Source organism: Triticum urartu, chromosome 6A (genome assembly GCF_056163025.1).
Source record: "Triticum urartu cultivar PI428250 chromosome 6A, HENAU_Tu73, whole genome shotgun sequence".
Classification (NCBI taxonomy): Eukaryota; Viridiplantae; Streptophyta; class Magnoliopsida; order Poales; family Poaceae; genus Triticum; species Triticum urartu.
In genome coordinates this window covers 64,022,971-64,050,545 of record NC_141878.1, presented here as the reverse complement: position 1 = coordinate 64,050,545, position 27,575 = coordinate 64,022,971, and the positions used below count along the sequence as shown (strand labels likewise).

The following is a 27,575-nucleotide window of genomic DNA, read 5'->3' as shown; positions in this document are numbered from 1 at the left end:
AAGTAAGCATAAATGATTGTGGCAACCAAGACCAGATAATTATTGCATAGTATTTTTAAGAAAACTTTGATTTGAGGCCAAAATCCACTGAAATTTTCCTTCACACATGGGATAGTGTTAACGCATTCCTTTTGTATACATAGCTTTGTATAGGCATATGATCACCTACCAGATATGTACTGATTCGGTCAGGGATCTTCTTGATCTTCCTTGATGATCAAGCATTGTAATCTATATAAGTGGATATGTAGCCGCCCCATGAGAGGCGTGCATAACACAAACATACGAGTTTACTTGGTATTAGAGCGACCTCTCGTACACCCGACGCCCTCCACCCCCTATCCGGCCGCCACCCAGCCTAGCCCCATCTCGACCGCTCCAGGCACCGTGGCTGCCACCAGCTCCTCCCTCACCTCCCCCTCCCTGCCCGCCACCATCAACGCCACCTCCGGCGCCCTTGTCACCGCTGCCATGCCTGCCTCCATCTCCTCTGCAATCCAGGTCGCCAGCGTGCGCACACATGTTCCCGTGACGCTCGACCTGCAGGCGTCCAACTTCACCAAGTGGCGGATGTTCGTCCGCGTCCTCCTTGGCAAGTACGATTTGCTTCCTCACGTCAACATCGTCACTGCCGCGGCGGACCGCACGCCGGATTGGACTCGCGAGGACTACGTCGTCCGGTCATGGCTCTACGGGTCAATCTCCGACGAGATCCTCGACATCATCATGGCCGAGGACCAGACGGCGCAGGAGGCGTGGACGCTCATCACCAACCTCTTCCTCGACAATCAGATGACCCATGCCGTCTACCTCAAGGCGGAGTTCCGTGGTCTTGTGCAAGGCGACCTCTCCATCACCGCCTACTGCCATCACCTCAAGGCTCTCTCGGATGCCCTCGGCGACGTCGGCACCCCCGTCTCCGACCAGACCCTTGTCCTCAACTGCCTCCATGGACTCAACCCGCGCTTCTCCGACATCACCACCATTGTCACCATGCAGAGCCCCCTGCCATCGTTCACCCAGACGCTCTCCCTTCTCACTCTGCGCGAGACCCAGCTTACGAACTCCTCGGCAGTGGGCAACCAGACCGCCCTCTACAGCGGTGGCCCGTCCCACGGCGCTGGCGGCTCCCTTGGCGCTGGCGGCAACCATGGCGCTGGTAGCTCCAACTCCTCTGGTCAGTACCATGGTGATGCTAACCGGAACAACTCCAGCGGCAACCGCAATGGTGGCAATTGGCACAAGAAGAAGAACGGAAAAAATAACAACAACAACAATGGCGGCTCTTCTAGCGGTTACCGACCCGGCGTCGCTCCCTCCTCTGTTGGCCCGTGGGTTTGCTTCAACCCTCTCACGGGTCAGCAGCTGCAGGAGTCCCCAATGGCTAGGCAGAACACCGGGGCCGGCCTCCTACGCCCACGACCCCCGGCGCTCCCGCCGGCGCAAGCTTTCACCTCGCTGGCTCCTCTCCATGGACAAGCGTTCGGCACCAACCCATCGCCGATTCCCGGCTATGGCGGCGCTCCATCTCGGGACTGCACCGCGCTGATGGCCGCCATCAACAACGCCGCCACCCCTCGACCATTGGCGAGTGGGTCATGGATTCCGGCTCCACGGCGCATATGGCCTCCAACCCCGGTATGCTCCACCACCTAGCTCCTTCTAATTCTTCTTCTATTGTTACCGTGGGCAACGGCTCCACCTTGCCCATATCACACATTGGTCACACGTCCATACCCACTTCCGCATGCACACTCTTGCTTAGCAATGTCCTACTTGTTCCTCACTGTCACATCCCTAGCTTATGGTGCTGCCTAGTGTTTGCATCTTGTTTGCATCATGTTTAACTTTCATGGAAATTTGAAATGGGGATGTTCAAACCCTAGCATCAAAAGGAATTCAAATAGGTTCAACCAAAATATTTTTCAGTGATTTCAAAATGCCCTTTAAAAATGTTCATCATTTCTGGATCAAGGTGGAAGCATCTACCAAAAATGGTTCACATTTTTGCAGGACATATTTAGACTCTCAATTAATTCAAACATATTTGAATTGGAGCTATTTACATGCTATATATATTTTAGATGCTCCAAAAATGTTGGAAATTGTTAAAGGTCACTGGAATAATTCAGAAAGCACCCATAATTGTTTCCAGGATTTTATGAAATGGTTTAGTATTATTACTAAATCAAAACAAATAGCAAATAAATAGAAAACATAAACAATTTAAATTAGAAAACAGAGAGAGAGAGTTACCTAGGCCGGCCTACCTGTTCTGGCACTGTAGCGGCCCAGCCCACCGAGGGCAGTGTTGGGGAAAGTAGTAATTTCAAAATTTTCCTACGCACACGCAAGATCATGGTGATGCATAGCAACGAGAGGGGAGAGTGTTGTCCACGTACCCTCGTAGACCGTAAGCGGAAGCGTTAGCACAACGCGGTTGATGTAGTCGTACGTCTTCATGATCCGACCGATCAAGTACTGACCGTACGGCACCTCCGAGTTCAACACACGTTCAGCCCGATGACGTCCCTCGAACTCCGATCCAGCCGAGTTTTGAGGGAGAGTTTCGTCAGCATGACGGCATGGTGACGATGTTGATGTTCTACCGACGCATGGCTTCACCTAAGCACCACTACAGTATTATCGAGGTGGACTATGGTGGAGGGGGGCACCGCACATGGCTAAGAGACGATCAACTTGTGTGTCTAGAGATGCCCCCTGCCCCTGTATATAAAGGAGCAAGGGGGAGGCGGCCGGCCTACGAGAAGGGCGCGCCAAGGGGGGAGTCCTACTCCTACCGGGAGTAGGACTCCTCCTTTCCTTGTTAGAGTAGGAGAGAAGGAAAGAGGGGGAGAGGAACAAGGAAAAGTGGGCTACACCCCTTGTCCAATTCGGACCAGGGGGGGGGCGCCTCCTTCCTTTTGGCCTCTCTCCTCTATTCCCGTATGGCGCAATAAGGCCCATATACTCCCCGACGAATTCCCGTAACTCTCCGGTACTCCGAAAAATACCCGAATCACTCGGAACCTTTCCGATGTCCGAATATAGTCGTCCAATATATCGATCTTTACGTCTCGACCATTTCGAGACTCCTCGTCATGTCCCCGATCTCATCCGGGACTCCGAACTCCTTCGGTACATCAAAACACATAAACTCATAATATAACCGTCATCGAACTTTAAGCGTGCGGACCCTACGGGTTCGAGAACTGTGTAGACATGACTGAGACACGTCTCCAGTCAATAACCAATAGCGGAACCTGGATGCTCATATTGGCTCCTACATATTCTATGAAGATCTTTATCGGTCAAACCGCATAACAACATACGTTGTTCCCTTTGTCATCGGTATGTTACTTGCCCGAGATTCGATCGTCGGTATCTCAATACCTAGTTCAATCTCATTACCGGCAAGTCTCTTTACTCGTTCCGTAATACATCATCCCGCAACTAACTCATTAGTTGCAATGCTTGCAAGGCTTATAGTGATGTGCATTACCGAGTGGGCCCAGAGATACCTCTCCGACAATCGGAGTGACAAATCCTAATCTCGAAATACGCCAACCCAACAAGTACCTTCGGAGACACCTGTAGAGCACCTTTATAATCACCCAGTTACGTTGTGACGTTTGGTGGCACACAAAGTGTTCCTCCGATAAACGGGAGTTGCATAATCTCATAGTCATAGGAACATGTATAAGTCATGAAGAAAGCAATAGCAACAAACTAAACGATCAAGTGCTAAGCTAATGGAATGGGTCAAGTCAATCACATCATTCTCCTAATGATGTGATCCCGTTAATCAAATGACAACTCTTTGTCTATGGCTAGGAAACATAACCATCTTTGATCAACGAGCTAGTCAAGTAGAGGTATACTAGTGACACTCTGTTTGTCTATGTATTCACACATGTATTATGTTTCCGGTTAATACAATTCTAGCATGAATAATAAACATTTATCATGATATAAGGAAATAAATAATAACTTTATTATTGCCTCTAGGGCATATTTCCTTCAGTCTCCCACTTGCACTAGAGTCAATAATCTAGATCACATCGCCATGTGATTTAACATCAATAGTTCACATATTTATGTGGTTAACATCCATAGTTCACATCGACATGTGACCAAAACCCAAAGGGTTTACTAGAGTCAGTAATCTAGTTCACATCGCTATGTGTTTAACACCCAAAGAGTACTAAGGTGTGATCATGTTTTGCTTGTGAGATAATTTTAGACAACGGGTCTGTCACATTCAGATCCGTAAGTATTTTGCAAAGTTCTATGTCTACAAAGCTCTGCATGGAGCTACTCTAGCTAATAGCTCCCACTTTCAATATGTATCTAGATCGAGACTTAGAGTCATCCAGATCGGTGTCAAAGCTTGCATCGACGTAACTCTTTACGACGAACTCTTTTATCACCTCCATAATCGAGAAATATTTCCTTAGTCCTCTAAGGATAATTTTGACTGCTGTCCAGTGATCTACTCCTAGATCACTATTGTACTCCCTTGCCAAAAAAACAGTGTAGGGTATACAATAGATCTGGCACACAGCATGGCATACTTTATAGAACCTATGGCTGAGGCATAGGGAATGACTTTCATTCTCTTTCTATCTTCTGCCATGGTCGGGCTTTGAGTCTTACTCAATTTCACACCTTGTAACACAGGCAAGAACTCTTTCTTTGACTGTTCCATTTTGAACTACTTCAAAATCTTGTCAAGGTATGTACTCATTGAAAAAACTTATCAAGCGTCTTGATCTATCTCTATAGATCTTGATGCTCAATATGTAAGCAGCTTCACCGTGGTCTTTCTTTGAAAAACTCCTTTCAAACACCCCTTTATGCTTTGCAGAATAATTCTACATTCTTTCCGATCAATAATATGTCATTCACATATACTTATCAGAAATGCTGTAGTGCTCCCACTCACTTTCTTGTAAATACAGGCTTCACCGCAAGTCTGTATAAAACTATATGCTTTGATCAACTTATCAAAGCGTATATTCCAACTCCGAGATGCTTGCACCAGTCCATAGAGGGATCGCTGGAGCTTGCATATTTTGTTAGCACCTTTAGGATTGACAAAACCTTCTGGTTGCATCATATACAACTCTCTCTTTAATAAATCCTTTAAGGAATGCAGTTTTGTTTATCCATTTGCCAGATTTCATAAAATGCGGCAATTTGCTAACATGATTCAGACAGACTTAAGCATCGCTACGAGTGAGAAAATCTCATCATAGTCAACACCTTGAACTTTGTCAAAAACCTTTTTCGACAAGTCTAGCTTTGTAGATAGTAACACTACTATCAGCGTCCGTCTTCCTCTTGAAGATCCATTTATTTTCTATGGCTTGGCGATCAACGGGCAAGTCAACCAAAGTCCACACTTTGTTCTCATACATGGATCCCATCTCAGATTTCATGGCCTCAAGCCATTTCGCGGAATCTGGGCTCATCATCGCTTCCTCATAGTTCGTAGGTTCGTCATGGTCAATTAACATGATCTCTAGAACAGGATTACCGTACCACTCTGGTGCGGATCACACTCTGGTTGAACTTACGAGGTTCGGTAGTAACTTGATCTGAAGTTACATGATCATCATCATTAGCTTCCTCACTAATTGGTGTAGGAGTCACAGGAATAGATTTCTGTGATGAACTACTTTCCAATAAGGGAGCAGGTACAGTTACCTCATCAAGTTCTACTTTCCTCCCACTCACTTCTTTCGAGAGAAACTCCTTCTCTAGAAAGGATCCATTCTCAGCAATGAATATCTTGCCTTGGGATCTGTGATAGAAGGTGTACCCAACATTTTCTTTTGGGTATCCTATGAAGACGCACTTCTCCGATTTGAGTTTGAGCTTATCAGGTTGAAACTTTTTCACATAAGCATTGCAACCTCAAACTTTAAGAAATAACAGCTTAGGTTTCTTGCCAAACCATAGTTCATACGGTGTCGTCTCAAAGGATTCAGATGGTGCCCTATTTAACGTGAATGTAGTTGTCTCTAATGCATAACCCCAAAACGATAGCGGTAAATCAGTAAGAGACGTCATAGATCGCACCATATCTAATAAAGCACGGTTACGATGTTCGGACACACCATTACACTGTGGTGTTCCAGGTGGCGTGAGTAGTGAAACTATTTCACATTGTTTTAACTGAAGGCCAAACTCGTAACTCAAATATTTTACTTCTGCGATCATATCGTAGAAACTTTTATTTTTGTTACGATGATTCTCCACTTCACTATGAAATTCTTTGAACTTTTCAAATGTTTCAGACTTGTGTTTCATCAAGTAGATATACTCATATCTGCTCAAATCATCTGTGAAGATCAGAAAATAATGATACCTGCCGCGAGCTTCAATATTCATCGGACCACATACATCAGTATGCATGATTTCCAACAAATCTGTTGCTTGCTGCATTGTTCCGGAGAACGGAGTCTTAGTCATCTTGCCCATGAGGCATGGTTCGCAAGCATCAACTGATTCATAATCAAGTGATTCCAAAAGTCCATCAACATGGAGTTTCTTCATGCGCTTTACACCAATATGACCTAAATGGCAGTGCCACAAATAAGTTGCACTATCATTATTAACTTTGCATCTTTTTGTTTCAATATTACGAATATGTGTATTACTACGATCAAGATCCAACGAACCATTTTCATTGGGTGTGTAACCATATATGTAAATAGAACAACAATTTATTCTCTTACTTAAATGAATAACCGTATTGCAATAAACATGATCAAATCATATTCATGCTCAATGCAAACACCAAATAACACTTATTTAGGTTGAACACTAATCCTGAAAGTATAGAGAGTGTGCGATGATGATCATATCAAACTTGGAACCACTTCCAACACACATCGTCACTTTCACCCTTAACTAGTCTCTGTTCATTCTGCAACTCCCGTTTCGAGTTACTACTCTTAGCAACTGAACTAGTATCAAATACCGGGGGGTTGCTACGAACACTAGTAAAATACACATCAATAATCTATATATATCAAATATACCTTTGTTCACTTTGCCATCCTTCTTATCCGCCAAATACTTGGGGCAGTTCTGCTTCTAGTGACCAGTCCCTTTGTAGTAGAAGCACTCAGTCTCAGGCTTAGGTCTAGACTTGGGCTTCTTCGCTTGAGCGGCAACTTGCTTGCCGTTCTTCTTGAAGTTCCCCTTCTTCCCTTTGCCCCTTTTCTTGAAACTAGTGGTCTTTGTCAACCATCAACACTTGATGCTTTTCTTGATTTCTACCTTCATCGATTTCAACATCACCAAGAGCTTGGGAATTACTTTTGTCATCCCTTGCATATTATAGTTCATCACTAAGTTCTAGTAACTCAGTGATAGTGACTAGAGAACTTTGTCAATTACTCTCATATATGGAAGATTAACTCCCACTTGATTCAAGCAATTGTAGTACTCAGACAATCTGAGCACATGCTCACTGGTTGAGCTATTCTCCTCCATCTTGTAGGCAAAGTACTGTCAGAGGTCTCATACCTCTCGACACGGGCATGAGTATGAAATACCAATTTCAACTCTTGGAACATCTTATATGCTCCATGGCGTTCAAAAACATCTTTGAAGCCCCGATTCTAAGCCGTTAAGCATGGTGCACTAAACTATCAAGTAGTCATCATATTGAGCTAGCCAAACGTTCATAACGTCTGCATCTGCTCCTGCAATAGGTCTGTCACCTAGCGGTGCATCAAGGACATAATTCTTCTGTGCAGCAATGAGGATAATCCTCAGATCATGGATCTAATCCGCATCATTGCTACTAAATTTTTTCAACTTAGTTTTCTCTAGGAACATATCAAAAATAAAACACAGGAGCTAAACGCGAGCTATTGATCTACAACATAGATATGCTAATACTATCAAGACTAAGTTCATGATAAATTAAAGTTCAATTAATCAAATTACTTAAGAACTCCCACTTAGATAGACATCCCTCTAATCATCTAAGTGATCACATGATCCAAATCAACTAAACCATAACCGATCATCACGTGAAATGGAGTAGCTTTCAATGGTGAACATCATTATGTTGATCATATCTACTATATGATTCACGCTCGACCTTTCGGTCTCAGTGTTCCGAGGCCATATCTGCATATGCTAGGCTCGTCAAGTTTAACCTGAGTATTCCGCGTGTGCAACTGTTTTGCACCCGTTGTAGATGGACGTAGAGCTTATCACACCCGATCATCACGTGGTGTCTGGGCACGACGAACTTTGGCAACGGTGCATACTCAGGGAGAACACTTTTATCTTGAAATTTAGTGAGAGATCATCTTATAATGCTACCGTCAATCAGAGCAAGATAAGATGCATAAAAGATAAACATCACATGCAATCAATATAAGTGATATGATATGGCCATCATCATCTTGTTCTTGTGATCTCCATCTCCGAAGCACCGTCATGATCACCATCGTCACTGGCGCGACACCTTGATCACCATCGTAGCATCGTTGTCGTCTCGCCAATCTTATGCTTCCACGACTATCGCTACCACTTAGTGATAAAGTAAAGCATTACAGCGCAATTGCATTGCATACAATAAAGCGACAACCATATGGCTCCTGCCAGTTGCCGATAACTCGGTTACAGAACATGATCATCTCATACAATAAAATTTAGCATCATGTCTTGACCATATCACATCACAACATGCCCTGCAAAAGTGAAGGAAATATGCCCTAGAGGCAATAATAAAGTTATTATTTATTTCCTTATAATCATGATAAATGTTTATTATTCATGCTGGAATTGTATTAACCGGAAACATAATACATGTGTGAATACATAGACAAACAAAGTGTCACTAGTATGACTCTACTTGACTAGCTCATTAATCAAAGATGGTTATGTTTCCTAACCATGAACAATGAGTTGTTATTTGATTAACGAGGTCAAATCATTAGTTGAATGATCTGATTGACATGACCCATTCCATTAGCTTAGCACCCGATCGTTTAGTATGTTGCTATTGCTTTCTTCATGACTTATACATGTTCCTATGACTATGAGATTATGCAACTCCCGTTTGCCGGAGGAACACTTTGGGTGCTACCAAACATCACAACGTAACTGGGTGATTATAAAGGAGCATTACAGGTGTCTCCAAAGGTAGATGTTGGGTTGGCGTATTTCGAGATTAGGATTTGTCACTCCGATTGTCGGAGAGGTATCTCTGGGCCCTCTCGGTAATACACATCACATAAGCCTTGCAAGAATTACAACTAATATGTTAGTTGTGAGATGATGTATTACGGAACGAGTAAAGAGACTTGCCGGTAACGATATTGAACTAGATATTGGATACCGACGATCGAATCTCGGGTAAGTAACACACCGATGACAAAGGGAACAACGTATGTTGTTATGCGGTCTGACCGATAAAGATCTTCGTAGAATATGTAGGAGACAATATGGGCATCCAGGTCCCGCTATTGGTTATTGACCGGAGACGTGTCTCGGTCATGTCTACATTGTTCTCGAACCCGTAGGGTCCGCATGCTTAAGGTTACGATGACAGTTATATTATGAGTTTATGCATTTTGATGTACCGAAGGTTGTTCGGAGTCCCTGATGTGATCACGAACATGACGAGGAGTCTCGAAATGGTCGAGACATAAAGATTGATATATTGGAAGCCTATGTTTGGATATCGGAAGTGTTCCGGGTGAAATCAGGATTTTACCGGGTTACCGGGAGGTTACCGGAACCCCCTGGGAATCATATGGGCCTTAGTGGAAAGGTGAAAGGGCTGCCCATAAGGGCTGCGCACCTCCCCCCTCCCCTAGTCCTATTAGGACTAGGAGAGGTGGCCGGCCACCCCTCTCCCTCTTTCCCCCTTGGGAATCCTAGTTGGAATAGGATTGGGGGGGGGGGGAGTCCTACTCCCGGTAGGAGTAGGACTCCTCCTGCGCCCTCCTCCTGGCCGGCGCACCTCTCCCCCTTGGCTCCTTTATATACGGAGGCAGGGGGCACCTCTAGAGACACAAGTTGATCCACGTGATCTATTCCTTAGCCGTGTGCGGTGCCCCCTGCCACCATATTCCTTGATAATACTGTAGCGGAGTTTAGGCGAAGCCCTGCTGCTGTAGTTCATCAAGATCGTCACCACGCCGTCGTGCTGACGGAACTCTTCCCCGACACTTTGCTGGATCGGAGTCCGGGGATCGTCATCGAGCTGAACGTGTGCTCGAACTCGGAGGTGCCGTAGTTTCGGTGCTTGATCGGTTGGATCGTGAAGACGTACGACTACTTCCTCTACGTCGTGTCAGCGCTTCCGCAGTCGGTCTGTGTTGGGTACGTAGACAACACTCTCCCCTCTCGTTGCTATGCATCACATGATCTTGCGTGTGCGTAGGAAATTTTTTGAAATTACTACGAAACCCAACAGTGGCATCCGAGCCAGGTTATTTATGTTGATGTTATATGCACGAGTAGAACACAAGTGAGTTGTGGGCGATATAAGTCATACTGCCTACCAGCATGTCATACTTTGGTTCGACGGCATTGTTGGACGAGACGACCCGGACCAACCTTACGCGTACGCTTACGCGAGACCGGTTCCCCCGACGTGCTTTGCACACAGGTGGCTTGCGGGCGACTGTCTCTCCAACTTTAGTTGAACCAAGTATGGCTACGCCCGGTCCTTGCGAAGGTTAAAACAGAGTCTATTTGACAAACTATCATTGTGGTTTTGATGCGTAGGTGAGATTGGTTCTTACTTAAGCCCGTAGCAGCCACGTAAAACTTGAAACAACAAAGTAGAGGACGTCTAACTTGTTTTTGCAGGGCATGTTGTGATGTGATATGGTCAAGGCATGATGCTGAATTTTATTGTATGAGATGATCATGTTTTGTAACCGAGTTATCGGCAACTGGCAGGAGCCATATGGTTGTCGCTTTATTGTATGCAATGCAATCGCGATGTAATGCTTTACTTTATTACTAAACGGTAGTGATAGTCGTGGAAGCATAAGATTGGCGAGACGACAACGATGCTACGATGGAGATCAAGGTGTCGCGCCGGTGACGATGGTGATCATGACGGTGCTTCGGAGATGGAGATCACAAGCACAAGATGATGATGGCCATATCATATCACTTAAATTGATTGCATGTGATGTTTATCTTTTTATGCATCTTATCTTGCTTTGATTGACGGTAGCATTATAAGATGATCTCTCACTAAATTATCAAGAAGTGTTCTCCCTAAGTATGCACCGTTGCCAAAGTTCGTCGTGCCCAGACACCACGTGATGATCGGGTGTGATAAGCTCTACGTCCATCTACAACGGGTGCAAGCCAGTTTTTGCACAAGCAGAATACTCAGGTTAAACTTGATGAGCCTAGCATATGCAGATATGGCCTCGGAACACGGAGACCGAAAGGTCGAGCGTGAATCATATAGTAGATATGATCAACATAAACGATGTTCACCATTGAAAACTACTCCATCTCACGTGATGATCGGTTATGGTTTAGTTGATTTGGATCACGTAATCACTTAGAAGATTAGAGGGATGTCTATCTAAGTGGGAGTTCTTTAGTAATATGATTAATTGAACTTAAATTTATCATGAACTTAGTCCCTGATAGTATCTTGCTTGTTTATGTTGATTGTAGATAGATGGCTCGTGCTGTTGTTCCGTTGAATTTTAATGCGTTCCTTGAGAAAGCAAAGTTGAAAGATGATGGTAGCAATTACATGGACTGGGTCCGTAACTTGAGGATTATCCTCATTGCTGCTCAGAAGAATTACGTCCTGGAAGCACCGCTGGGTGCCAGGCCTGCTGCTGGAGCAACACCAGATGTTATGAACGTCTGGCAGAGCAAAGCTGATGACTACTCGATAGTTCAGTGTGCCATGCTTTACGGCTTAGAATCAGGACTTCAACGACGTTTTGAACGTCATGGAGCATATGAGATGTTCCAGGAGTTGAAGTTAATATTTCAAGCAAATGCCTGAATTGAGAGATATGAAGTCTCCAATAAAGTTCTATAGCTGCAAGATGGAGGAGAACAGTTCTGTCAGTGAGCATATACTCAAAATGTCTGGGTATAATAATCACTTGATTCAATTGGGAGTTAATCTTCCGGATGATTGCGTCATTGACAGAATTCTCCAATCACTGCCACCAAGCTACAAGAGCTTCGTGATGAACTATAATATGCAAGGGATGAACAAGACTATTCCCGAGCTCTTCGCAATGCTGAAAGCTGCGGAGGTAGAAATCAAGAAGGAGCATCAAGTGTTGATGGTTAACAAGACCACTAGTTTCAAGAAAAAGGGCAAAGGGAAGAAGAAGAAGGGGAACTTCAAGAAGAACAGCAAGCAAGTTGCTGCTCAGGAGAAGAAACCCAAGTCTGGACCTAAGCCTGAAACTGAGTGCTTCTACTGCAAGCAGACTGGTCACTGGAAGCGGAACTGCCCCAAGTATTTGGCGGATAAGAAGGATGGCAAGGTGAACAAAGGTATATGTGATATACATGTTATTGATGTGTACCTTACTAGAGCTCGCAATAGCACCTGGGTATTTGATACTGGTTCTATTGCTAATATTTGCAACTCGAAACAGGGACTACGGAATAAGCGGGCACTGGCAAAGGACGAGGTGACGATGCGCGTGGGAAACGGTTCCAAAGTCGATGTGATCGCGGTCGGCACGCTACCTCTACATCTACCTTCGGGATTAATATTAGACCTAAATAATTGTTATTTGGTGCCAGCCTTGAGCATGAACATTATATCTGGATCTTGTTTAATGCGAGACGGTTATTCATTTAAATCAGAGAATAATGGTTGTTCTATTTATATGAGTAATATCTTTTATGGTCATGCACCTTTGAAGAGTGGTCTATTTTTATTGAATCTCGATAGTAGTAATACACATATTCATAATGTTGAAGCCAAAAGATGCAGAGTTGATAATGAAAGTGCAACTTATTTGTGGCACTGTCGTTTAGGTCATATCGGTGTAAAGCGCATGAAGAAACTCCATACTGATGGACTTTTGGAACCACTTGATTATGAATCACTTGGTACTTGCGAACCGTGCCTCATGGGCAAGATGACTAAAACACCGTTCTCCGGTACTATGGAGAGAGCAACAGATTTGTTGGAAATCATACATACTGATGTATGTGGTCCGATGAATATTGAGGCTCGTGGCGGATATCGTTATTTTCTCACCTTCACAGATGATTTAAGCAGATATGGATATATCTACTTAATGAAACATAAGTCTGAAACATTTGAAAAGTTCAAAGAATTTCAGAGTGAAGTTGAAAATCATCGTAACAAGAAAATAAAGTTTCTACGATCTGATCGTGGAGGAGAATATTTGAGTTACGAGTTTGGTGTACATTTGAAAAATTGTGGAATAGTTTCGCAACTCACGCCACCCGGAACACCACAGCGTAATGGTGTGTCCGAACGTCGTAATCGTACTTTACTAGATATGGTGCGATCTATGATGTCTCTTACTGATTTACCGCTATCGTTTTGGGGTTATGCTCTAGAGACAGCTGCATTCATGTTAAATAGGGCACCATCAAAATCCGTTGAGACGACGCCTTATGAACTGTGGTTTGGCAAGAAACCAAAGTTGTCGTTTCTTAAAGTTTGGGGCTGTGATGCTTATGTGAAAAAGCTTCAACCTGATAAGCTCGAACCCAAATCAGAGAAATGTGTCTTCATAGGATACCCAAAGGAAACTGTTGGGTACACCTTCTATCACAGATCTGAAGGCAAGACATTCGTTGCTAAGAATGGATCCTTTCTAGAGAAGGAGTTTCTCTCGAAAGAAGTGAGTGGGAGGAAAGTAGAACTTGACGAGGTAACTGTACCTGCTCCCTTACTGGAAAGTAGTTCATCACAGAAAACTGTTTCAGTGACACCTACACCAGTTAGTGAGGAAGCCAATGATAATGATCATGAAACTTCAGATCAAGATACTACTGAACCTCATAGATCAACCAGAGTAAGATCCGCACCAGAGTGGTACGGTAATCCTGTTCTGGAAGTCATGCTACTAGATCATGATGAACCTGCGAACTATGAAGAAGCAATGGTGAGCCCAGATTCCGCAAAGTGGCTTGAAGCCATGAAATCTGAGATGCGATCCATGTATGAGAACAAAGTATGGACTTTGGTTGACTTGCCCGATGATCGGCAAGAAATTGACAATAAATGGATCTTTAAGAAGAAGACTGACGCTGATGGTAATGTTACTGTCTACAAAGCTCGACTTGTCGCAAAAGGTTTTCGGCAAGTTCAAGGGATTGACTACGATGAGACCTTCTCACCCGTAGCGATGCTTAAGTCCATCCGAATCATGTTAGTGATTGCCGCATTTTATGATTATGAAATTTGGCAGATGGATGTCAAAACTGCATTCCTGAATGGATTTCTGGAAGAAGAGTTGTATATGATGCAACCGGAAGGTTTTGTCGATCCAAAGGGAGCTAACAAAGTGTGCAAGCTCCAGCGATCCATTTATGGACTGGTGCAAGCCTCTCGGAGTTGGAATAAACGTTTTGATAGTGTGATCAAAGCATTTGGTTTTATACAGACTTTTGGAGAAGCCTGTATTTATAAGAAAGTGAGTGGGAGCTCTGTAGCATTTCTGATATTATATGTGGATGACATATTGTTGATTGGAAATGATATAGAATTTTTGGATAGCATAAAGGGATACTTGAATAAAAGTTTTTCAATGAAAGACCTCAGTGAAGCTGCTTACATATTAGGCATTAAGATCTATAGAGATAGATCAAGACGCTTAATTGGACTTTCACAAAGCACATACCTTGACAAAATTTTGAAGAAGTTCAAAATGGATCAAGCAAAGAAAGGGTTCTTGCCTGTGTTACAAGGTGTGAAGTTGGGTAAGACTCAATGCCCGACCACTGCAGAAGATAGAGAGAATATGAAAGATGTTCCCTATGCATCAGCCATAGGATCTATCATGTATGCAATGCTGTGTACCAGACCTGATGTGTGCCTTGCTATAAGTTTAGCAGGGAGGTACCAAAGTAATCCAGGAGTGGATCACTGGACAGCGGTCAAGAACATCCTGAAATACCTGAAAAGGACTAAGGATATGTTTCTCGTATATGGAGGTGACAAAGAGCTCACCGTAAAAGGTTACCTTGATGCAAGCTTTGACACTGATCCGGACGATTCTAAATCGCAAACCGGATACGTGTTTACATTAAACGGTGGAGCTGTCAGTTGGTGCAGTTCTAAACAAAGCGTCGTAGCAGGATCTACATGTGAAGCGGAGTACATAGCTGCTTCGGAAGCAGCGAACGAAGGAGTCTGGATGAAGGAGTTCATATCCGATCTAGGTGTCATACCTAATGCATCGGGTCCAATGAAAATCTTTTGTGACAATACTGGTGCAATTGCCTTGGCAAAGGAATCCAGATTTCACAAAAGGACTAAACACATCAAGAGACGCTTCAACTCCATCCGGGATCTAGTCCAGGTGGGAGACATAGAGATTTGCAAGATACATACGGATGTGAATGTTGCAGACCCGTTGACTAAGCCTCTTCCACGAGCAAAACATGATCAGCACCAAGGCTCCATGGGTGTTGGAATCATTACAGTGTAATCTAGATTATTGACTCTAGTGCAAGTGGGAGACTGAAGAAAATATGCCCTAGAGGAAATAATAAAGTTATTATTTATTTCCTTATAATCATGATAAATGTTTATTATTCATGCTGGAATTGAATTAACCGGAAACATAATACATGTGTGAATACATAGACAAACAAAGTGTCACTAGTATGCCTCTACTTGACTAGCTCGTTAATCAAAGATGGTTATGTTTCCTGACCATGAACAATGAGTTGTTATTTGATTAACGAGGTCAAATCATTAGTTGAATGATTTGATTGACAGGAACCATTCCATTATCTTAGCACCCGATCGTTTAGTATGTTGCTATTGCTTTCTTCATGACTTATACATGTTCCTATGACTATGAGATTATGCAACTCCCGTTTGCCGGAGGAACACTTTGGGTGCTACCAAACGTCACAACGTAACTGGGTGATTATAAAGGAGCATTACAGGTGTCTCCAAAGGTAGATGTTGGGTTGGCGTATTTCGAGATTAGGATTTGTCACTCCGATTGTCGGAGAGGTATCTCTGGGCCCTCTCGGTAATACACATCACATAAGCCTTGCAAGCATTACAACTAATATGTTAGTTGTGAGATGATGTATTACGGAACGAGTAAAGAGACTTGCCGATAACAAGATTGAACTAGATATTGGATACCGACGATCGAATCTCGGGTAAGTAACATACCGATGACAAAGGGAACAACGTATGTTGTTATGCGGTCTGACCGATAAAGATCTTCGTAGAATATGTAGGAGCCAATATGGGCATCCAGGTCCCGCTATTGGTTATTGACCGGAGACGTGTCTCGGTCATGTCTACATTGTTCTCGAACCCGTAGGGTCCGCACACTTAAGGTTACGATGACAGTTATATTATGAGTTTATGCATTTTGATGTACCGAAGGTTGTTTGGAGTCCCTGATGTGATCACGGACATGACGAGGAGTCTCGAAATGGTCGAGACGTAAAGATTGATATATTGGAAGCCTATGTTTGGATATCGGAAGTGTTCCGGGTGAAATCGGGATTTTACCGGGTTACCGGGAGGTTACCGGAACCCCCCGGGAATCATATGGGCCTTAGTGGGCCTTAGTGGAAAGGTGAAAGGGCTGCCCATAAGGGCTGCGCACCTCCCCCCTCCCCTAGTCCTATTAGGACTAGGAGAGGTGGCCGGCCACCCCTCTCCCTCTTTCCCCCTTGGGAATCCTAGTTGGAATAGGATTGGGGGGGGAGTCCTACTCCCGGTAGGAGTAGGACTCCTCCTGCGCCCTCCTCCTGGCCGGCGCACCTCTCCCCCTTGGCTCCTTTATATACGGAGGCAGGGGGCACCTCTAGAGACACAAGTTGATCCACGTGATCTATTCCTTAGCCGTGTGCGGTGCCCCCTGCCACCATATTCCTCGATAATACTGTAGCGGAGTTTAGGCGAAGCCCTGCTGCTGTAGTTCATCAAGATCGTCACCACGCCGTCGTGCTGATGGAACTCTTCCCCGACACTTTGCTGGATCGGAGTCCGGGGATCGTCATCGAGCTGAACGTGTGCTCGAACTCGGAGGTGCCGTAGTTTCGGTGCTTGATCGGTTGGATCGTGAATTTGTACGACTACTTCCTCTACGTCGTGTCAGCGCTTCCGCAGTCGGTCTGCGTTGGGTATGTAGACAACACTCTCCCCTCTTGTTGCTATGCATCACATGATCTTGCGTGTGCGTAGGAATTTTTTTGAAATTACTATGAAACCCAACAAAAAGCATGTTAGACATCCTCTACTTTGTTGTTGCAAGTTTTACGTGGCTGCTACGGGCTTTAGCAAGAACCGTTCTTACCTACGCATCAAAACCACAACGATAGTTTGTCAAGTTGGTGTTGTTTTAACCTTCTCAAGGACCGGGCGTAGCCACACTTGGTTCAACTAAAATTGGAGAAACTGACACCCGCCAGCCACCTGTGTGCAAAGCACGTCGGTAGAACTAGTCTCGCGCAAGCGTACGCGTAATGTCGGTCCGGGCTGCTTCATCCAACAATACCGCCGAACCAAAGTATGACATGCTGGTAAGCAGTATGACTTATATCGCCCGCAACTCACTTGTGTTCTACTCGTGCACAACATCAACGCATAAAACCTGGCTCTGATACCACTGTTGGGGAACTTAGTAATTTCAAAATTTTCCTACGCACACGCAAGATCATGGTGATGCATAGCAACGAGAGGGGAGAGTGTTGTCCACGTACCCTCGTAGACCGTAAGCGGAAGCGTTAGCACAACACGGTTGATGTAGTCGTACGTCTTCATGATCTGACCGATCAAGTACTGACCGTACGGCACCTCCGAGTTCAGCACACGTTCAGCCCGATGACGTCCCTCGAACTCCGATCCAGCCGAGTGTTGAGGGAGAGTTTCGTCAGCACGACGGCATGGTGACGATGTTGATGTTCTACCGACACAGGGCTTTGCCTAAGCACCGCTACAATATTATCGAGGTGGACTATGGTGGAGCGGGGCACCGCACACGGCTAAGAGACGATCAACTTGTGTGTCTAGAGGTGTCCCCTGCCCCTGTATATAAAGGAGCAAGGGGGAGGCAGCCAGCCTAGGAGAAGGGCGCGCCAAGGGGGGGAGTCCTACTCCTACCGGGAGTAGGACTCCTCCTTTCCTTGTTGGAGTAGGAGAGAAGGAAAGAGGGGGAGAAGAACAAGGAAAAGTGGGTTGCACCCCTTGTCCAATTCGGACCAGAGGGGGGGCGCGCGCCTCCTTCCTTTTGGCCTCTCTCCTCTATTCCCGTATGGCCCAATAAGGCCCATATACTCCCCGACGAATTCTCGTAACTCTCCGGTACTCCGAAAAATACCCGAATCACTCAGAACCTTTCCGATGTCCGAATATAGTCGTCCAATATATCGATCTTTACGTCTCGACCATTTCGAGACTCCTCGTCATGTCCCCGATCTCATCCGGGACTCCGAACTCCTTCGGTACATCAAAACACATAAACTCATAATATAACCGTCATCAAAACACATAAACTCATGACCGAGACACGTCTCCGGTCAATAACCAATAGCGGAACCTGGATGCTCATATTGGTTCCTACATATTCTACGAAGATCTTTATCGGTCAAACCGCATAACAACATACGTTGTTCCCTTTGTCATCGGTATGTTACTTGCCCGAGATTTGATCATCGGTATCTCAATACCTAGTTCAATCTCATTACCGGCAAGTATCTTTACTCGTTCCGTAATACATCATCCCGCAACTAACTCAGTAGTTGCAATGCTTGCAAGGCTTATAGTGATGTGCATTACCGAGTGGGCCCAGAGATACCTCTCCGACAATCAGAGTGACAAATCCTAATCTCGAAATAGGCCAACCAACAAGTACCTTCGGAGACACCTGTAGAGCACCTTTATAATCACCCAGTTATGTTGTGACGTTTGGTGGCACACAAAGTGTTCCTCCGGTAAACGGGAGTTGCATAATCTCATAGTCATAGGAACATGTATAAGTCATGAAGAAAGCAATAGCAACAAACTAAACGATCAAGTGCTAAGCTAATGGAATGGGTCAAGTCAATCACATCATTCTCCTAATGATGTGATCCCGTTAATCAAATGACAACTCTTTGTCTATGGTTAGGAAACATAACCATCTTTGATCAACGAGCTAGTCAAATAGAGGCATACTAGTGACACTCTGTTTGTCTATGTATTCACACATGCATCATGTTTCCGGTTAATACAATTCTAGCATGAATAATAAACATTTATCATGATATAAGGAAATAAATAATAACTTTATCATTGCCTCTAGGGCATATTTCCTTCAGGCAGAGCCGTCTTCTTCCTCCTGCCAGTAGGCAGAGGGGAAGCGTGGCGCGCGCGGGTGCGTTCCCGGCCACCTCCTGCTTGCGTCCCTCGACCTGATCCGCGCCCGGAGACGCCCGACGCCTCCCCTCTCTCCTCTCCCTCACTCTCTGCTCTCTCCTTTGCTCTCTAGTCCCTTCCACGAGCGCGACCTAATGCATCCGTCGCCGCCGACGAGCTCCCCCACGGCCACAGCCATCTCCGAGCCTCTCCGACGCACCCCTGAGCTCTGCCGTGACGCCCCGGTCCTCCCCGCCGAGCCACATGACGCCTGACGCCCTGGAGCGCCGTCGTTGACGCCATCTTCGCCCTCTGCACCGACGGCTGTGGTCGGCCGATTCGTCGTCACCAGGCCATCCCTGAGCACGCTGAGATCACCGACGACCCCGCCGTGAGCTCCTCTACGGCCGCGCAAGCTTGCCTCCGAGCACGTCAACGCACTCAGGGAGTCTCCAGGAGCTCGAATCACCCGCCCGTTAGGCCTGCCCTGCACCGTAGCCGCAAACCCCACACTCACCCGAACTCCGGCACCGCCGCGAGCTCACTTCCGGCGAGCTCCGTCCACCCCACAGCCTCCCACCTGCTCCGTTAGATGCGCGTGAGCGCCAGCCACCCTGAGCACCCATCCACGCGTCGAATGGACGCCGGAGCCGCGATTCCGGCGTGCCTCCGCCGTCGGCTGTGGTCGTCGCCGACCATGCTCCGGCGGGTGTCGACATGGCCATCATTAGACGCTAACCCCGCCACCTAAGCAACCCTAATAGCCATTGACAGCAGGCCCTACTGTAGGGTCAAACCCAGTCAGCATTGGGTTTGACCGTGTTTAGCCCCTGTGTCACTGACGCGCGGGCCCGCCCTGTTAATCTCTAATTAGTTTTAGGTTAGTGCTAACTGACTTAGATTAATTAGTATAGTCACTGACTAGTGGGCCCAGGCCCTAATTAACCGAGGTTAGTGCTAACCTAACACTAACTAACTCTATTAGTTAGTTGTTTCATTGACATGTGGGTCCCAGCCGTCAGGTTTGACCTGGGCTGGCACCTTTGACCTGCTGACGTCACCCCGACGTCATGCTGGTGCAATAACTCATTTTCTGGACTTATTCTTTCACAGGAAATTCCAGATAATGTTTTAAACTTCTAAAAATCATATAAAATCAACCGTAGCTCAGAATGAAATAAATTATATATGAAAAATGATCAGAAAAATCCAATCTATCCATCTGTACTAGTTTCATGCATGTTTAAACAAGTTAACTTGTTGTTTAGTGCAAAACATGATAAAGCACTATTTAAGACCACAAATGAGTTTGAACTTTGAATCTTTGGTTCAAAATAGCTCAAACCCATCTGTTTGTAGTTGCATTAGCCCAACACACTCATTTTACCATGTCATGATCATGCATCATATTGCGCATTGCATTGATTGTGTTTCTTTCTCTGTTGCCGGTATTTGTCCCCTCTCAGTAGACGTTGCTTCGACGATGTGATCATTGACACCGATGAAGAGTTATACTATCTTAAGAAGTGCCAGGCAAGCAAAACCCCCTTGTTCATTCCGATACAATCCCACTCTCTCGCTCCTGCTCTCTTTTACTGCATTAGGACAACAACGATTCATCTGTTACTTGCTGCGGTAGTTGAACCCCTTATCCTCTGCATGACCTGTCATTGCCATGGTAAATAGATGAAACCCACTAGCATGAGTAGGAGTTTTTTGAGCCCTGATGTGCCTACTCATTCATGCTTGTTTGTTGTGCCTGTTATTGCTTAGGGCTGTGTCAGGTCTGATTCATCGGGGATGAATCGGAGGTGTGTGAACATGTCCTACTGTTGAGAGCTAAGTGTGTGAACATGATTTGGTAAAGGTATCGATGAGAGGCCATGTAGGTGTACATGGTGGGTTGTTTCATTGAAGCCGTCCTTAGGAACTGAGTTCTGTGTTTGTGATCCATGAAACAGCTACTACCACACATTGGGCCCTGAAATATGACCCCGCTCAACTTACTGACCCCTCTCGTCCTCTGTCTAGGAGTTGCAACTAGTTTCTGGTGTTTATAGGTTATGTGTTCGCGGTCGTGCGTAGCGCTGACCCTAGGGGTGGGCTATGATGCGGTAGATACACCGTGGCCGGGTATGCCGGGCGCCCGTTTGGCGTCTCGGGACCCTGTACACATCGTTTGGGGCCATTGAGGACACCTCGGCCGGATTTCCTTGCGGATGGAACCTGAATAGGTGATAAACCTGGACTAGAGACTTGTGTGGTTAGTCAGGTCGTGGTCTACACCCACGTCGGCTTTCGCTTGAAGTCTGCCGAGCACATGTCATGTGCAGACGCTAAGTGGTGGAAACATGTGTGACGAAGTACACCCCTGCAGGGTATAAAACTATTCGAATAGCCGCGTCCGCGGTAAAGGACTTCTAGGTTGCCTATAACAGTTCATAGACAAGTGAAAGTGGATACTCTAAAATGCGCAAGATAAGCGTGAGTGCTATGGATGGCGTTCTCGTAGGGAGACGGGAGCGGATCCATAGTGGTATATTGAATGGTGAATATGTGGACTCGTGTGCGCCACCTCAAAAGAGTTGCTTGCAGTCGTAGTTCAGGATAGCCACTGAGTCAAAGCTGGCCTGCTACAGTCAAACTCCACTACCCCCTTTGTTGATACCGATGCATATGTAGCTAGTTCTGATGTAAGTCTTGCTGAGTACTTTTATACTCACGTTTGCTTAATTTATGTATTGCAGAGAGACTTCAGTCTCGCTAGTAGTTTCGTGTGGACTTCGACGTTTAGCTTGATACCTCAGCTACGATCTTGTGCCCTCGGCAGGATCTGGTAGATAGTCAGGCTTCTTAGCCTTTTTCATTTGTAGATGTCTGTACTCAGACATGTTAAGCTTCCGCATGTGCTTTGATTTGTATGCTATGATTGTTGGGTCATGAGACCCATGTTTGTAATATCTCGCTCCTCGGAGCCTAATGAATAAATACTTGAGTCATAGAGTTATGTTGTGATGCCATGTTGTATTTAAACATATCGAGCATATTGTGTGTATGATTGAAATGCTTGGTATGTGTGGGATCCGACAATCTAGTTGTTTATCCTTGGCAGCCTCTCTTATGGGGAAATGTAGTCTAGTGCTTCCATGAGCCATAGTAGTACGCTATAGCCCGGTTCACCAGAGTCCTGCTAGCCCAACACTACTGCTCAGGACACTTGACTGGCCGGCATGTGTTTCACTTTGTTCCTGTGTCTGTCCCTTTGGGGAAATGTCACGCGGTGACATCCGGAGTCCTGCCTAGCCTGCTACAGCCCGGGTTCCCGGAGTCCTGTTAGCCCAGTGCTACAGCCCGAATTCACACACTGCTGACCGACATGCTCTATGTGATTCATTATGCCTATCCCCATAGGTTGGTGCCGCTTTGGGTTCACGACTCATCATGTCGGCCCGGGTTCTCTGTCATATGGATGCTAGCGACACTATCATATACATGAGCCAAAAGGTGCAAACGGTCCTGGGCCATGGTAAGGCGACACCCATGGGAATACCGTGCGTGAGTCCGCAAAGTGATATGAGGTGTTACCGGCTAGATCGATGTGACTTGGAATCGGGGTCCTGACACTCACATTGTCAAAAATTTACTCTCTGCTCGTCGTTTCACTATTGACAATCTTTGTTCCATTGAATTTGACCCGTTCGGATTTTCTGTGAAGGATCTTCGCACCAGGGCCGTGATCCTTCGCTGCAATAGCCAAGGAGATCTCTACATCTTCCCATCATCTGTCGTCCATCACCACGCCCATGGACTCCTCGCCACTACCTCCACCGAGCTTTGGCATCGCCGCTTAGGACATCCAGGACGTGACGCCATGTCCCAACTTCATAAACAGTCTTCTATTTCTTTTAATAAGGCAGCTTCATGTGTTTGTCATGCTTGTCAACTCGGCAAGCACGTGCACTTGCCCTTCTCTAGGTCATCTTCAATAAGCGTCGAACCGTTCAAATTGATACATTGTGATCTCTAGACCTCTCAAGTTTTGAGTAATTCGGGCTTTAAGTATTATCTCATTATTGTTGACGATTTTTCACATTTTATGTGGACTTTCCCTCTACGTCAAAAGTCTGAAACCGCTGCCATTCTCCTCAACTTTGTCGCGTATGTTCGGACACAATTTTCTCATCCCCTCGTTGCCATGCAGGCTGACAATGGCACTGAATTTATCAACTCAACAGTTACCACCTTTTTCTCCTCTAATGGCATTCGTCTTCGCCTCTCGTGCCCCTACACTTCTACCCAAAACGGCAAGGCCGAACGCGCCATTCATACAATCAATGACGTGGTCCGGAGCCTTATGTTTCAGTCATCCATGCCGCCATCCTATTGGGCGGAGGCCCTTGCAACCGCTACCCATCTCATCAACATACGCCCTTCCCAAGCCATAGACTTTGCCATACCCTATATTCGCTTTATGACTCTCCACCTGATCATGCGACTTTTCGTGTCTTTGGTTGTCTATGCTATCCCAATCAATCCGCCACCGCTAAGAACAAACTCTCTCCTCGATCTGTCGCGTGTGTGTTTCTTGGTTATCCTAGTCAACACAAAGGCTATCGCTGTCTCGATCTTGCCACCCGGCGAGTTATTATTTCTTGCCATGTCACTTTCGACGAACATGTTTTTCCTTTCTGTCATATCCATGATCGCGCACCCACTCAACTAGCCGATCTAGATTTCCTACTCCACCTAGCGGCTACACACCATGCACCAACCCAGACCCAACCCGTTATGCATGCATATCCGTCACCCGCCATGCATGTTGCTCCACCCGGCCCTACGTTGGCCTGTGCCAACTCTCCTCCACCCACCGCACATGCAACCCCGTCTCCAGCTACCCTGCATGCAGCCCCGTCTCCAGCCATGCACAATGGTTCTCTGCCTCCCATGGTGTCACCAGCTCCCATCAGCCCGCCTTTGCGCTCGTCCAGCCCTCCACCTGGCCCGACGGCCTCCTCCTCCGTGTCTCCTGACTTGTCGCCGCCCATCATCATTCACCGGCCGCCATCGCCGAGTAACACGCACACGATGCTCACACGTGCCAAACATGGGCTCTTCCAACCCACCGATCATCCAAACCTCACGGCATCACACTCCACTCCCTCTCCCATTCCCAAAACATACCGGGGGTGCTCTCCATGACCCTCATTGGCATCGTGCCATGCTCGAGGAATTTGATGCTCTTGTTGCTAACGGAACTTGGTCACTTGTTCCTCGACCTTCTCGTGCTCATGTTGTTTCAGGAAAATGGATCTTCAAGCATAAGTTTCATTCTGACGGAAGCCATGCTCGTTACAAGGCTCGGTGGGTGGTCCGTGGCTACTCTCAGCAGCCGGGCATCGATTTTGATGAGACATTCAGCCCCGTGGTCAAGCCGGCCACGATACGCATCATCCTCAGCCTTGCCGTTTCACGGGCATGGCTGGTTCACCAGCTCGATGTCAAGAACGCCTTTCTTCATGGCAATCTTGACGAGGAGGTTTACTGTCAGCAACCTCTCGGCTTCATCGATGCTTGCTGCCTGGACTATGTGTGTCGTCTCCACAAATCGCTCTACGGTCTCAGGCAAGCTCCGCGTTCTTGGTACCAGCGTTTTGCTCATTTTGCACATTGGTTGGGATTTGTCGCATCCAAGTCAGATGTCTCTCTGTTCATCTACACAAGAGTGGTCATGACCTCGCCTACATTCTTGTATATGTAGATGACATTGTGATCACTGCCTCCACGGATCAGCTACTTCGTCGTCTTACTCAGCAGCTCCACTCCGAGTTTGCCATGACGGATCTTGGCGCCTTATCATTCTTCCTAGGCATTCCTGTCACTCGAACAACGTCTGGTATGGTGCTCTCACAGCGACAGTATGCATTGGATCTCCTCCAGCGTGCCGGCATGGTAGATTGTAATCCGTCGGCTACTCCCATTGACGCCAAGTGCAAGCTCTCGGCGCAAGATGGTCCTCTTCTCACTGATCCCACTGAGTACCACAACTATGCTAGAGCTCTATAGTACTTGACACTCACGTGACCCGACATCGCGCACGCTGTTCAGCAGGCTTGTCTTTATATGCATGCACCTCGCGAGCCACATCTGCACCTGGTCAAGCGTATACTCCAGTATATCAAGGGCACCCTTGACCTCAGCTTACACATCTCCCGCTCTTCGTCGACCTCTCTCACAGCTTACTCTGACGCTGACTGGGCAGGATGCCCCGACACCAGATGTTCGACCTCTGGATATTTTGTCTATCTAGGTGATACTTTGGTCTCTTGGTCGTCCAAACGCCAGACCACCGTATCTCGTTCTAGTGCCGAGGCAGAGTACCGTGCTGTTGCTCATGTCGTAGCTGAGTGTTCTTGGATCCGGCAGCTTCTCGGTGAGCTTCATCATCCCCTATCGACTGCCACCATTGTCTTCTGTGATAATGTTAGCACCGTCTATGTCAGGACCCCGATTCCAAATCACATCGATCTAGCCGGTAACACCTCATATCACTTTGCGGCCTCACGCACGATATTCCCACGAGTGTCGCCTTACCATGGCCCGAGACCGTTTGCGCCTTTTGGCTCACGTATATGATAGTGTCGCTAGCATCCATATGACAGAGAACCCGGGCCGACATGACTAGTCGTGAACCCAAATTGGCAATAACTTACGGGGACAGGCATACATGAATCAACATCGAGCATGTCGTTCAGCAGCGTGTGAATCCGGGCTGTAGCACTGGGCTAACAGGACTCCGGGAACCAGGGCTGTAGTAGGCTAAGCAGGACTCCGGATGTCACCGCGTGACATTTCCCCGAAGGGACAGACACAGAAACGAAGTGAATCACATGCCGGCCAGTCAAGTGTTCCGGAGCAGTAGTGCTGGGCTAGCAGGACTCCGGTGAACCGGGCTATAGCAGACTACTATGGCTCATGGAAGCACAAGACTACATTTCCCCATAAGAGAGGCTACCAAGGATAAACAACTAGGTTGTCGGATCCCACACATACCAAGCATTTCAATCATACACACAATGTGCTCGATATGTGTAAATACAACATGGCATCACAACAAGACTCTACGACTCAAAGTATTTATTCATTAGGCTCCGAGGAGCGAGATATTACAAACGTGGGTCTCATGACCCCAACATACAGAGCATACAAGCAACATGCACATGCGGAAGCTTAACTTGTCTGAGTACAGACAACTACAAATGAAGAAGGCTAAGAAGCCTGTCTATCTACAAGACCCTGCCAAGGGCACAAGATCGTAGCTGAGGTATCAAGCTAAACGTCGGAGTCCACACGGAACTACTAGCGAGACTGACGTCTCTCTGCAAAAAACATAAAATAGGCAAACGTGAGTACAAATGTACCCACCAAAACTTACATCAGCACTAACTACATATGCATCGGTATCAACAAAGGGGGTAGTGGAGTTTAACTGCAGCAAGCCAGCTTTGACTCAGTGGCTAACCTAAACTATGACTGCAAGTAACTCTTTTGAGGTGGCGCACATGAGTCCACATATTCACCATATCAATACACCACTATGGATCCGCTCCCGTCTCCCTACAAGAAGGCCATCCATAGCACTCACGCTTTTCTTGCGAGTTTTAGAGTATCCACTTTCACTTGTCTATGAACTGTATAGGCAACCCAGAAGTCCTTTACAGCGGACACGGCTATCTGAATAGATCATTTATAACCCTGCAGGGGTGTACTTCTTCACACACGCTCTCGCCACATACCACCATGTACATGTCGTGTATCTCGGCAACCTTCAAGCGGAATCCTGGCGAGGGAGTCGGCCACGACCTGACTAACCACACAAGTCTCTAGTCTAGGTTTATCGCCTATTCAGGTTACATCCGCGAGGAGATCCGGCAGGAGTTTCGCTCACAGCCCCAAATGATGTGTGCAGGGTTCCCGAGACACCAAACGGGCGCCCGGTACACCGTGCCACGATGTA

General features: G+C 46.4%; 1 pseudogene; it reads left to right on the top strand.

Moving 5' to 3' along the window:
* Positions 1-258: 258 nt before the first annotated feature.
* Positions 259-25,624, top strand: LOC147963938 (uncharacterized; annotated as a pseudogene).
* The last annotated feature ends 1,951 nt before the right edge of the window (positions 25,625-27,575 follow it).